Below are 10,435 nucleotides of genomic sequence, written 5' to 3'. Positions count from 1 at the left end.
CGCCTCGCCGCCTCGCCGCCTCGCCGCCTCGCCGCCTCGCCGCCTCGCCGCCTCGCCGCCTCGCCGCCTCGCCACCTGGCCGGCCCGGCCGCCGCCTTCCCCGCCGCCGCCGCCTCCCCCTCCGCCCTCGGAGCGGTCCGCAGGCCCGGCTGGGCAAGCCACTGGGGCGCCCACCGCCTGGGGCCTCAGCCTCCCCCGACAAACAGCACTTCCCAGCCAGAGGGGTCGCCAGTCCCGCGCCCGAGCCCTCCTGGACTCTCAGTTAGAGTCCGCCCACCCCTCCCTCCCTCTACCCACCCAGCCCGAGCCCGAGGACCAGGGAAGGGAAGCTGTTGGCCCAGGGTCGCACAGTGACTTAGGAACGGAGTCAGCCCTCGGCTCGGACTGAAATCCGTGTCCTGTCTTGCCTCTGCTGCGCGTCCAGCGCTCAGGCAAGTCACTCGGTTAGGGGCCCCCCCTCGCCCCCCAACACTGCAGGCTCCCCTGCCTGCGTGTGCTCGTGCTCAGAGTCATGGACTCAGGGCTGGGTCCACAGACCCTCAAGGGTCCTCCGCCTTCCCTCGGCTTCTCCTCACATCCCATTCTCCATCCAGCAGCCAAAGTGAGTTGCGATCACCACACCCCGTGTTTAAAACCTCTGGGGGCTTCCCCCACGGTGAAAGTACAGAGGAAAGCACGGGTCATGGCCCTGGTTTCACTCCCCGACACCCACTGAGCTCTGACCCCTGGACTGTCTTGTCCCCCAATCAGCCGAATTCATTTCTACCCTAGGGACTTTGCACTGATTGTTCCCTCTTGGCCAAACACTCCTTCCTTAGGGGTTCTGAACCAGGGACCTCTATGGATTGAGCTGAAATTCAATGTCATCATTTTCCTGTGTCACCCGATGTGTATTATGTTATGAACTTAAAAACATCACTCTGGGAAGGGTTTCTTAGGCTTCACTAAACGGCCCAGTGCCTGTGGCACAGAAGAGTCTAGAAACCCCTAGATCTTTGCACTTGGCCGTCAGGTCCTGCTCCACATCACTCAGGGGGGCCTTTCTTGGCTATGTCAGGAACACTGCTCCGCTTCTCTTCCAGGCACTGCCTAGCACAATGGCTCTCAAAATATAGTCCCCGGACCAGCAGCATTAACATTGCTTGGGAACTTGTTCAAAATGTATGTGCTCAGGGGCGCCTGGGTGGCTCAGAGGGTTAAGCCTCTGCCTTCAGCTCAGGTCATGATTCCAGGGTCCTGGGTTCAAGCACTGCATCAGGCTCTCTGCTCAGCAGGGAGCCTGCCCCCCCCCCCACCTCGCCTGCCTGCTTGTAATCTCTCTCTCTCTCTCTGTCAATAAATAAATAAAATCTTAAAAAAACAACAACAAAAAAATGCATGTCTCAGGACTCACTCCAGACCTACTGAATCAGAAACTCCGGAGGCAGCGCCCAGCCCTCTGTTTGAAAAAATCCCTCCAGGTAATGCTGACCTTGGAGTCTCAAGGAGGAAAAAACACACTGGGCCACCATCGTCTCCGTGTCCTGTCACAGCTGTCACCAGCCAGCTAAGGAAAGCTGGAAGCCCAGTGGCCTAAGAAAGGGGAAGGGCTGTGGAGGCCAAGGTGTAAGGGGGTTGGGCTGGGTCATAAGGTGCCGCTGCCTTAGACAGAAAGCCCGCAGAGGACTGGGCCATCTGGAGGAAGGGTCCCCGGCTGGACTTCAGTGGGAGTGGGGCTTGAGAAGTCCTGTTGGCTGGCCGGGGTCGCCCTGAGTTGGAGAGGAGAAGGAGGTCCATGTCTCTGCATTTCCCGTGTGGCAGGAGAGGAGCTGGCATTCCCCTGGCCTGGTCTGAACATTAACCAGTGTCCCTGAGGTCCCATTTGGACCTGGCCACAGTCGCTCCCAACTCATACCAGCCTGGTCTCCTGGCCCCTGCCCCATCGCCCACAGGAAGTTTCCGGGCAATCCCAGGGCCCTCCCATCCTGAGCTGTTCGCCGTGCATTTTCCAGGCAGACCAGATGTTCCTGCAACCCGAGCCTGAGCCCATTCTCCAGACTAGAGAGCTGGATTCTTGTCGCTGGTCCCCGGGCGCTGCCTGACACAGCTCTAGAACGGCCCAGGGCAGCGCTGCAGCCGCTGGCTTTGGTGGAGTTGTCAAGGGGAACTCACAGCCTGGTTCCTGTGGGTCACTGGTCTCTGGCTTCTGTACAGTTCCCAGGCCCCGGGTGGGGGCAGGGGGGAAACGTGACACTTTTAATTGACTTCCTCAATCTGATGATAGAGTATTGAGTATCAATAGACCGCAGCAAGCTATTTTCATCCATGATTTCAGATGGGGAGCCAAAGCCCGCCTGCCACCGAGGTCCTGCCACACCACCTCAAGGGATGAGCTCACCCCTGTCGGCTAGCCCACAGCAGCAGTTGCTATGGCCAAGGCAGTCTGATTCAGGATCTCCCAGGGAAAGTTCTAGGAAGAGGGGTGGGGGAGGCATAAGCAGTTATAGCCCCGTGCCTGAACCAGAGTCTGCCTGGAGACCAGCCTGGAGACGCTAGACCCCTCTCCTCGCTCAGCCTTGTCCCGGTTGGGGAACCCTGAGCAGGTGGCTTGCCCAATCCATGCCTCAGTTGCCTTGTCTTCAAGAAGAGGTTGAAGCAGTTGGTGACATTGGCTCTGGAATGTCACAATGAGGAGGGGACACTTTTCGCCCCTATCTTATCCTAGAGTCCCGAGCCTTAACCTCATGTGCTGTGGTCAAGATAAGAATCACCAACTTGATACATTCATGGGTCCTGGGTTTGGTTCCAACGTCCCCACTTGCATGTCCTTCCTGACCTTGGCCAACTGTCCTGGGCACAGGATTAGAGAAATCATCTCCAAACTGTTAGGACCCCTCGTAGGCACGTCTACAGTCTGGGTCTAGTGTGAGCAAGCATTAATTGAAGGTGGAGATACGTCAGGATGCTGTGGGCACGCCTTGCCCTCACAACTCCCTGCCAGGCCACTAACCTAGACCTTTTGTTTGGCATTGTCCTATCTGACCTACATGCCGCCCCTCCCGTAGCAGTCTGTGAGTTCAAGGGCAGGGAGGGGATCGCATCACCTCTGTGACTACAGGACCCAGTGGGAGCTCAGTGAGTGGTCATGGAGCAAATGAATGAGTAAGTGAATGGATGGGTGGCCGATGTGTGGATGAATGAAAGCAAGCCAGCCAGCCACGGGGACGCACACTCGCTTGCTCCCCTGTGTGTCTGTGTGCCTCGTTGCTAGGTGGGGGAAGAGGACAGGATTAGTCACAGCCAACCAGGAGGGGGCTTGATGGCTCTGCCTGGAAACCTTGCCTCTCAGTCACGGTCTGCAGGCTCAAGAACAAGGAGAAGCTTTCCTCCATGAGAAAAACCATAGACTCATGGAATGTTGGCTCCAAGAAAAACCACAGGTCACTTAATCTGCACCCCTCCAATAGAGAGATGGAGGCCCAGACAGGTTCAGTTCCTGCCTCTATGCTGAGCTCATCATGGAAACTGTTGTTTTTCCCTGAAAAAGGAGCCTGGGGGTAGGAGAGAAGGGGCAGGGGGAGGAGTCAGTATTAAACAGACCAATTGTTAATCGCAGAGAAAGCCTGGGCCTTTCCAGCGGCCTGACCAGCCCAGGGCAGGGGGCTCACAGAGGAAAGCAGGCTCGCCAAGCTCCAGGTGTGCCAGCTCAACTGGGCTGGGCCATTAGGCATTATGTAACCAAGCCAGAGGCTCCAAGAAACACCTAAGCTGGCCTGGTGTTCGTCTTGGACCGTGGTTTCCAGCTATTTCCTATAGGGGCAGGTTTTGCTGAGCACAGGGTTTTCTACATTTTCCATCCGTTTGCTATTAAAGAAAAGCAGGAGACAAAATGTGAAATCTTTCCCTGAGGTTGCCAGAAATCTCCCAGTTAGGAAGAAGGAAGGGCTTAAACTCTGTCCCGTGGTCCTTGGACGCCTGGGGCATCTGACGCAGCAGGAGCGGGTTCCAGGGTAAAATGTGCTCCCACTGGCAGCTCCCATGGGGCCCAGCAGGGAGCAGGAGCTGAGCCCACATCCTGCGGCTGGGCTGCGGGAGGAGCGTGCACCGCTCCTGGAGGAGAGGTGGGGACAGGACGGGGCAAACCATCAAGAGCCCTGGAGGAAGCTCTAGTTAGAAGGCTTAAGTCAGCTCCGGGGCGGTTAATACAAGGTCCCACCTACCAAAATTCCATTTGCACCAAAAAACTCATCATCAAAATTCTCATTTCAGTCTTAATGCCATAGCTCCACAAAGCCCCACAGGGGGAAAAAGGACAGATGTCTTTAATACATTCCTGTGGGGAGAGCACCTTGGGAGGCCAGAGGGGCCCTGGCAGGGTGACAATGAGTCAAGAAGGGTCTGGAGCACAGGACCTTCCTAGGTGGGGAAGTCTAGAGGATATGAGCTCTCAGGTCCCACGAGATTGGTGTCAGGGGTCTGCGTGGACCCCCACCCAAGGATGGGAGTAGAAAGACTTCACGCGAATATGGGCACATTCCAGCTGCAGAATGAGCCCAAGTTGAGGAAGCAGAGCTATGTCCAGGATGTCCTCGTACCTGTCCCTCCAAAGTCCATCCCCAGGCCCTCGGGCCACTCCCTTGCACAGGTGGGAGGCAGGAGACCCTGATGACCCAGAGTCCACCACCTGCCCTCAGGGTCAGCGTCACCCCTGCAGTCCGTGTGACTCGGCAGGAGCTGACTTCTCTCTCTGCCTCCCTTACTTCATTTGTGAAAGAGAAATAGCAGCATCTCCAAGCAAAGCGGGGGAGGGGGCCGGGGAGGGCTGGGGGGCTGGAGAGGGGAGTAGGCAGCCCATATAAGGGTTGAGATAAAGCAGAGAAGCAAATAATACAGCTCTGGGAGCATGCTCAGTGCTCCATAAATGTTAGCTGTTAGGAAACTGACTGATGCCTGGAGAGCGGAATATGGACAGCTCGGGGGCATCTGCTCCTGCAGGCAGTGGGGGACCTGTCAGCGGGGTGAGGCAGGGCGGGCACCACAGGAGTGCGTGAGGACGGAGCCCTGTCCCCAGGGGTTTACAGTGAGGCCTGGGTCTTAAGGGCTGGGGCAGGAAGTGGAGTTCCGGGAATGCTGGCCAGACGGGACTCTGGTTTCCCTGCAGGGACCAGGCTCTGTGACCACAGGGACTGTGCCATGACAGGCAGTGTCATCCCACCATCCAGGCCAAGCACTCCTACAGGACCCCCATGGAGGTGACCCAAATGGATCGAACCATGGGGAATTTGGATGTTGGAAGAAGCTGCCTGATGTCCCCTCCCTCTTCTGGAGGGCTTCCTTGAAGCTTCGTGGGAGCTCCCAAACCCCTGTGCCCACAAGGTACCTCATCCTTAAGTGCCTACACACCATGCCCCACAGTGTGCTGGCTGCTGAGTGCCGGTGTCTCCCCCTGCACTGAGGTCCCCGAGGCAGGGACAGCATCATCCCTGTGCTGGCTCAGCCTCTTGGCACACCAGCGCAGCAGGCGCACACACACCAAGATTTTTTCTAAAAAAAGGTGGAGTTCTGATACTGCTAATTGAAGCATCAAAGTCCCCATCACAGGGAAAATCAGAATGTTGCTGGGCTCCCTTCCACTTCTGTTGTTTTAGTGTGACTTTTGTATTGACTTACCTATGGGGACACACTCTTTTAGGTCCATCGCAACTTTCAAAGTCTTTTTCACCCAGCAGCCTTGCCTGTGAAACATGTGCTTCTCCTTTTTGGTTTCTCGAAGTAGCCCCTGGAAAGTCTGGCATTAGCTGTTTGCCAAGGAGACAATGAGCCCCAGCACAGACTTCTTTCAGAGTTTTGTCATTTAAAAATACATACATAGATCTGGGGGGTGCTTGGGTGGCTCAGTCGTTGAGCGTCTGCCTTCCGCTCAGGCCATGATCCCAGGGTCCTGGGATCGAGTCCCACATAGGGCTCCCTACTTGGCGGGAGGCCTGCTTCTCCCTCTCCTACTCCCCCTACTTGTGTTCCCTCTCTCGCTGTGTCTCTCTCTGTCAAATAAATAAATAAAATAAAATATTCATAGATATGTATCTATGTGTGTACGATGTTTATTTATACACATACATACACAAATAACATAATGGCTAAATACATCATTTCTTGAGAGACAGCCCATGAGGGACTCCTGGGTGGCTCAGTCGGTTAAACATCTGCTTCCCCCTCACAAAACAAACTGAGGGTTGCTGGGGGGAGGGGGGTTGGGAGAAGGGGGGTGGGGTTATGGACACTGGGGACGGTATGTGCTTTGGTGAGTGCTGTGAAGTGTGTAAACCTGGCGATTCACAGACCTGTACCCCTAGGGATAAATACATATTATATGTTTATAAAAAATTAAAAATTAAAAAAAAAATCTGCTTCCTCTCAGGTCATGATCCCGGGGTCCTGGGATCGAGTCCCGCATTGGGCTCCCTGCTGAGCAGGGAAGCCTGTTCTTTCTCTGCCTGCTGCTACCCCCTCCCCTGCTTGTGCTCTTTCTCTCTGACAAATAAATAAATAAACACAAATCTTAAAAAAAAAAAAAAAAGAAAAGAAAAAGAGAGAGACAACCCGTGATTAAGAAGGGCATTTTGGAGATCTGGGTTTGAGTCCTGGCTCACCTTCCCACCAAATGAGTGCTTGCACAAACCACAGGCCTTCACATCCCGGATACAGCAGAACTCCTAGGAACCCTTCACTTCTTCGTCTAGTGATTCATTCATTCATTTATGAGCTCAGTACTTATCAAGGACTTACTGTGTGCAGACACCTAGCGGAGCTTACATTCAAATTCAGCCAATAAACAAAGCATATGGTTAAGTCAGAGGGGGACAAGTGGCCTAGAGAAAAAGAAGTGACAAAGGACAAAGGGGATGGGGTGCTGAGGGCAAGGCTGAGGGCAAGTTGCAGTCTTAAGTGTTGTGCTTATAAAACATCTGACGTGATGGTTAAGAGCCTGGATTCTGGAGCCAGACCTGGGTTGAAATCCTAGCATGCGTTAGCCGTGCAACAGGGGGTAAGTCACTTAACCTCTCTGGGCCTCGGTTTCCTTATCTGTAAAATGGGGATGATAATCATAGTAGCTCCCTCCTAGGGGATTATAAGAAGAACTGAGTAATTACACGTAAAGGGCTCGACACAATGCCAGCACGTCGTGAAAGCTACGTAAGCATCGAATATAAACAACAGGAAGCACTGGCCATGTGTCGGTGAATCCAGGGTCTGCCCTCATTTTCCTGGGCCCCCGAAGTTGTGGCCATGGGGAAGGGTGGGCAGGTGCCCATCAGTTCCTTCAGCTCCGGAGCCAGCTGGAAGCTCGTTCCTCTGTGTGGCCGTGCAGGGTGTGACCAGCTGATCTGGGTTTGAGTCCTGTTCCCCCTATGGACTGGCTGTGTGACCTTGGGCAAGTTGCACGACCTCTACAAGCCTTGGTTCCTCCTCTCTGATGTGGGAATAGTCATAATGGACCATTGGCCAAGACCCAGGCACTGTTCTAATTACTTTGCAAACATCCCCTCATTTTGTCGTTGCCACAACCCTCTGAGTTGGGTCTTCTGTTATTCTATCGTACAGGTAGGGAAACTGAGGCACAGGCAGGCAAGAAGTCGGCCTGGTACAGCTAGGACTCTGATGCCTCTCTGCTTGACCACAGCGCTCCCCTCATCCCTCACTCTAGTGCCTCCTGGGATGGGGGCATAACACAAGTCACCCAGGCTCAGAGCACGAGCTCTGGCTCTGTCCCTGTCATCACCGGTGCCTTCCCCAGGAGTGGCCAGATGGAAGTTGGGCAGTTGGGGCCTAGGGTTCATTTTGCTGTCCTCTGTGCTTTCAGAAGTTCCTTCCGCCAAACAGAGAGCAATCATCACCTGCTCTAAGTTTGCAGGTGGCCCGCATTTCACACCCTACACCTGTCCTGCCCCCTCACCCCCCAAAAATCCCAGGTTCTGCTACTTGGTGACATCAAAACAATTAATTTTTAAACACCCACATTTGGCCCAGACTCAGACCTCTCAGAGAGACTGGGCTGAACCATGATTCAAAAAGCAATAACAACAGCTAAAGCCCTAATAGACTTAGTTGTTTGTTTTCATGAAAAGACCCAGAGAGACTAAAATGTCTGGGGGTGGTTTCGGGTCAACAGGGAAGTGGAGTCACTCTTCGGGGAGAATTCCAGAGGGCCATGTGGACAATCAGAAATAAACCTACCTGTGCTTATTCCAGTCTGTGGACCTTTAAATAGAGCCCCTCCACCCCCCCGGCCCCACCCAGGGACATTTCTGTAACCGTGGGATGAGGTGTCCCTTGTGCAGACTGTTTATGGGACTGGGTCGTACCAGCCTTCATTGGGCTGCTTTGTTGTGTGTCTGCCTGTGCAGCCACAGCCCGACAGTGAGGGGTCCCAGTGCTCACGCTCCTTTTGCCACTTAAACTCCAAAAGCAACGGTCATCCCAGGAGTGAGGTTTTGTAAGAACAGATGGAGCTCTGGCTGTGGCACCAGAGACCTTGCAGGGCTCCCCAGGGAGGACCACCCTCTGGGGCTCCAGAGCAGTTCTGGGATGGGTGTTGGGAGGACCCTAGGAAAAGCCTGGACCCTTTGGTCCCTGAGTTCCCTGACCTTCAGGGGTGCTCACCTTGTTCTCTGATTCCTAACACAGTACCTTTTCTTGCTGCGGAGAGGTAGTACACGGGGCCCCCACAGAAGGCTGTGACGAGTCCAACCCTGGCAGATGGCCTATCTCCATCCATTCAGTCACTCACAATGTGTTAGGCATTGCACCAAAAATCACAGTCGCAGGGCTCCATCCATGGGACGTGCACGGTGCACCTGGCCCCGTGCTGAGCCCCCCACAGGTGGTCTTTCTTTAATCCCCACAACAACCCCAAGGGGGATGATCCTCACTTTATTATCCCCATTTCACAGGTGAGCAAACTGAGACTCTGAGAGACCAAGTTCCTGCCGATAATGGAGAGCAGGCGGGGACTGGGACCCGGCTGTGCACAGTTATGAAGCACTAAACTCTCCCACCTCCATGACACAGGAAGCACCAGCCCTCCCCTCCGGGAGCCCAGCCTGGTGAGAAAGGGAGCCAGAAAACAGACCATTACAGAAAAGCCTTAGGGCATACCAACTCAGGCAAGATCAGGCAGCTGGTCTGGCCCAAACTGAGCAGGTAGGCATAAAGAACTTGGAAGAGCTCATCTTTGAGATCAGTCTTTAAAGAAGAAGTCAAAGCCAGAGGGAGAAGGACCTTTGATCTAGGGAACAGTGAAGCAAGACTTGACACTCAAGCTTGTGGACCTCCAGTAGACATTGGGGTCTTGCCATTGGTATCATCAACTGTTGACCTTGCTAATTTCATAGCCACACGCAGGTACTAAAAATCTATGTTTGTGATATTGTCCATGTCCCCACCATGATACAGCCTACACAAGTTCAGGTCTTCAGATGGGGAAACTGAGGCTCAGTGATATGAAGACCCTTGCCAGGGTGCACGTCACAGACATAGTCTCCAGGACTCAAAGGCTTTAAGGACGGACCCTTCAAGAGTACCTGTTTCAGCTGTCCCTTCAGTTGGCGACTCCCCTCCAGATGTCCCTCCAAAGTAACTGCTCTAACTTTTGCTTGAGTGCATTTAATAGGAGATAACTCATGACCTTCTCAAAGCCGTCATCTGTCCGCAGAGAGATTTCACAGTTGCTAACAAGTTCTTCCTTATTTTGTATGTAACTGTTTCTCCATTACGCCTATTCCCTCTGGGGGCTATTGAGATCAGCATCACTTTCGCCAGAGGCCAGCCCTCCAAAAATTAGGAAAAGACCATAGAGTCTTAACCAGGTGGCCTCAGACATACAGTGAGGCTGCTGTGTCTCCTGTCCCACTGCTCTGTGGTGCTTCTGCCCTGGCATCAGGCCAGCGCATGCCTGGTTCCAGCACTCAAGGGTGGGGGTGACCAGCCCCAGGGACTTTCACCCAACCATGTCCACAGACTTACTCTAGCCCAGTGGGGTCCCCCACCCTGGTGCCAACTTTGTCTGCAGCAAGCTCTGATCTCCTCTCTTTCCCGGAGCTGGAGAGACAGTTCGTAGCGAGAAGGCAGCAAAACGTCCTACTGTTCACGCGCGTGACGCCCCGGTGTGAATCTCACCCAGGACGCGCGGCCCCCTGACTCACCCGGGGTCCGCCCTGGGTAAACGTCCCGTGCTGGGCTGTCCTTTCAGAGCGTACATTTCCATGAGCCTCAGGTTTGGTTCCCAGAACAGCAATAAAGGGAGGACCCACACAGTCCCTCAGCCCCCCCTCGCTTAGCCAGTGTTGACAGAAGAGCCACGTGACACAGAAACGAGTACGGCAGGGGCCTAGAATGAGTGGGAGAGAGAGAAGGAGCCGGAGGGCCGGGTGCTGTGGCTGCTCATCCCCTGGGACAA

The 10,435-nt window shown here is 54.4% G+C and overlaps 1 long non-coding RNA gene across 2 annotated transcripts in view; it reads right to left on the bottom strand.

Moving 5' to 3' along the window:
- The window catches only part of LOC131999058 (uncharacterized), a 101,800-nt gene that overhangs the window by 13,743 nt on the left and 77,622 nt on the right, over positions 1–10,435 (bottom strand). The window contains exon 1 of one of the 2 annotated variants that reach the window (XR_009398998.1): positions 10,182–10,265. The exons of the other annotated variant lie outside the window; for it this stretch is intronic. This is a non-coding gene — a long non-coding RNA (uncharacterized LOC131999058). Of the gene's footprint in view, positions 1–10,181; positions 10,266–10,435 lie in introns of those variants that run through there. 2 annotated transcript variants of the gene reach the window in all.

This window comes from Mustela nigripes, chromosome 13 (genome assembly GCF_022355385.1).
Source record: "Mustela nigripes isolate SB6536 chromosome 13, MUSNIG.SB6536, whole genome shotgun sequence".
Lineage (NCBI taxonomy): Eukaryota > Metazoa > Chordata > Mammalia > Carnivora > Mustelidae > Mustela > Mustela nigripes.
Note: the sequence above shows the minus strand (reverse complement) of the source record. Positions and strands in the feature narration are given on the sequence as shown.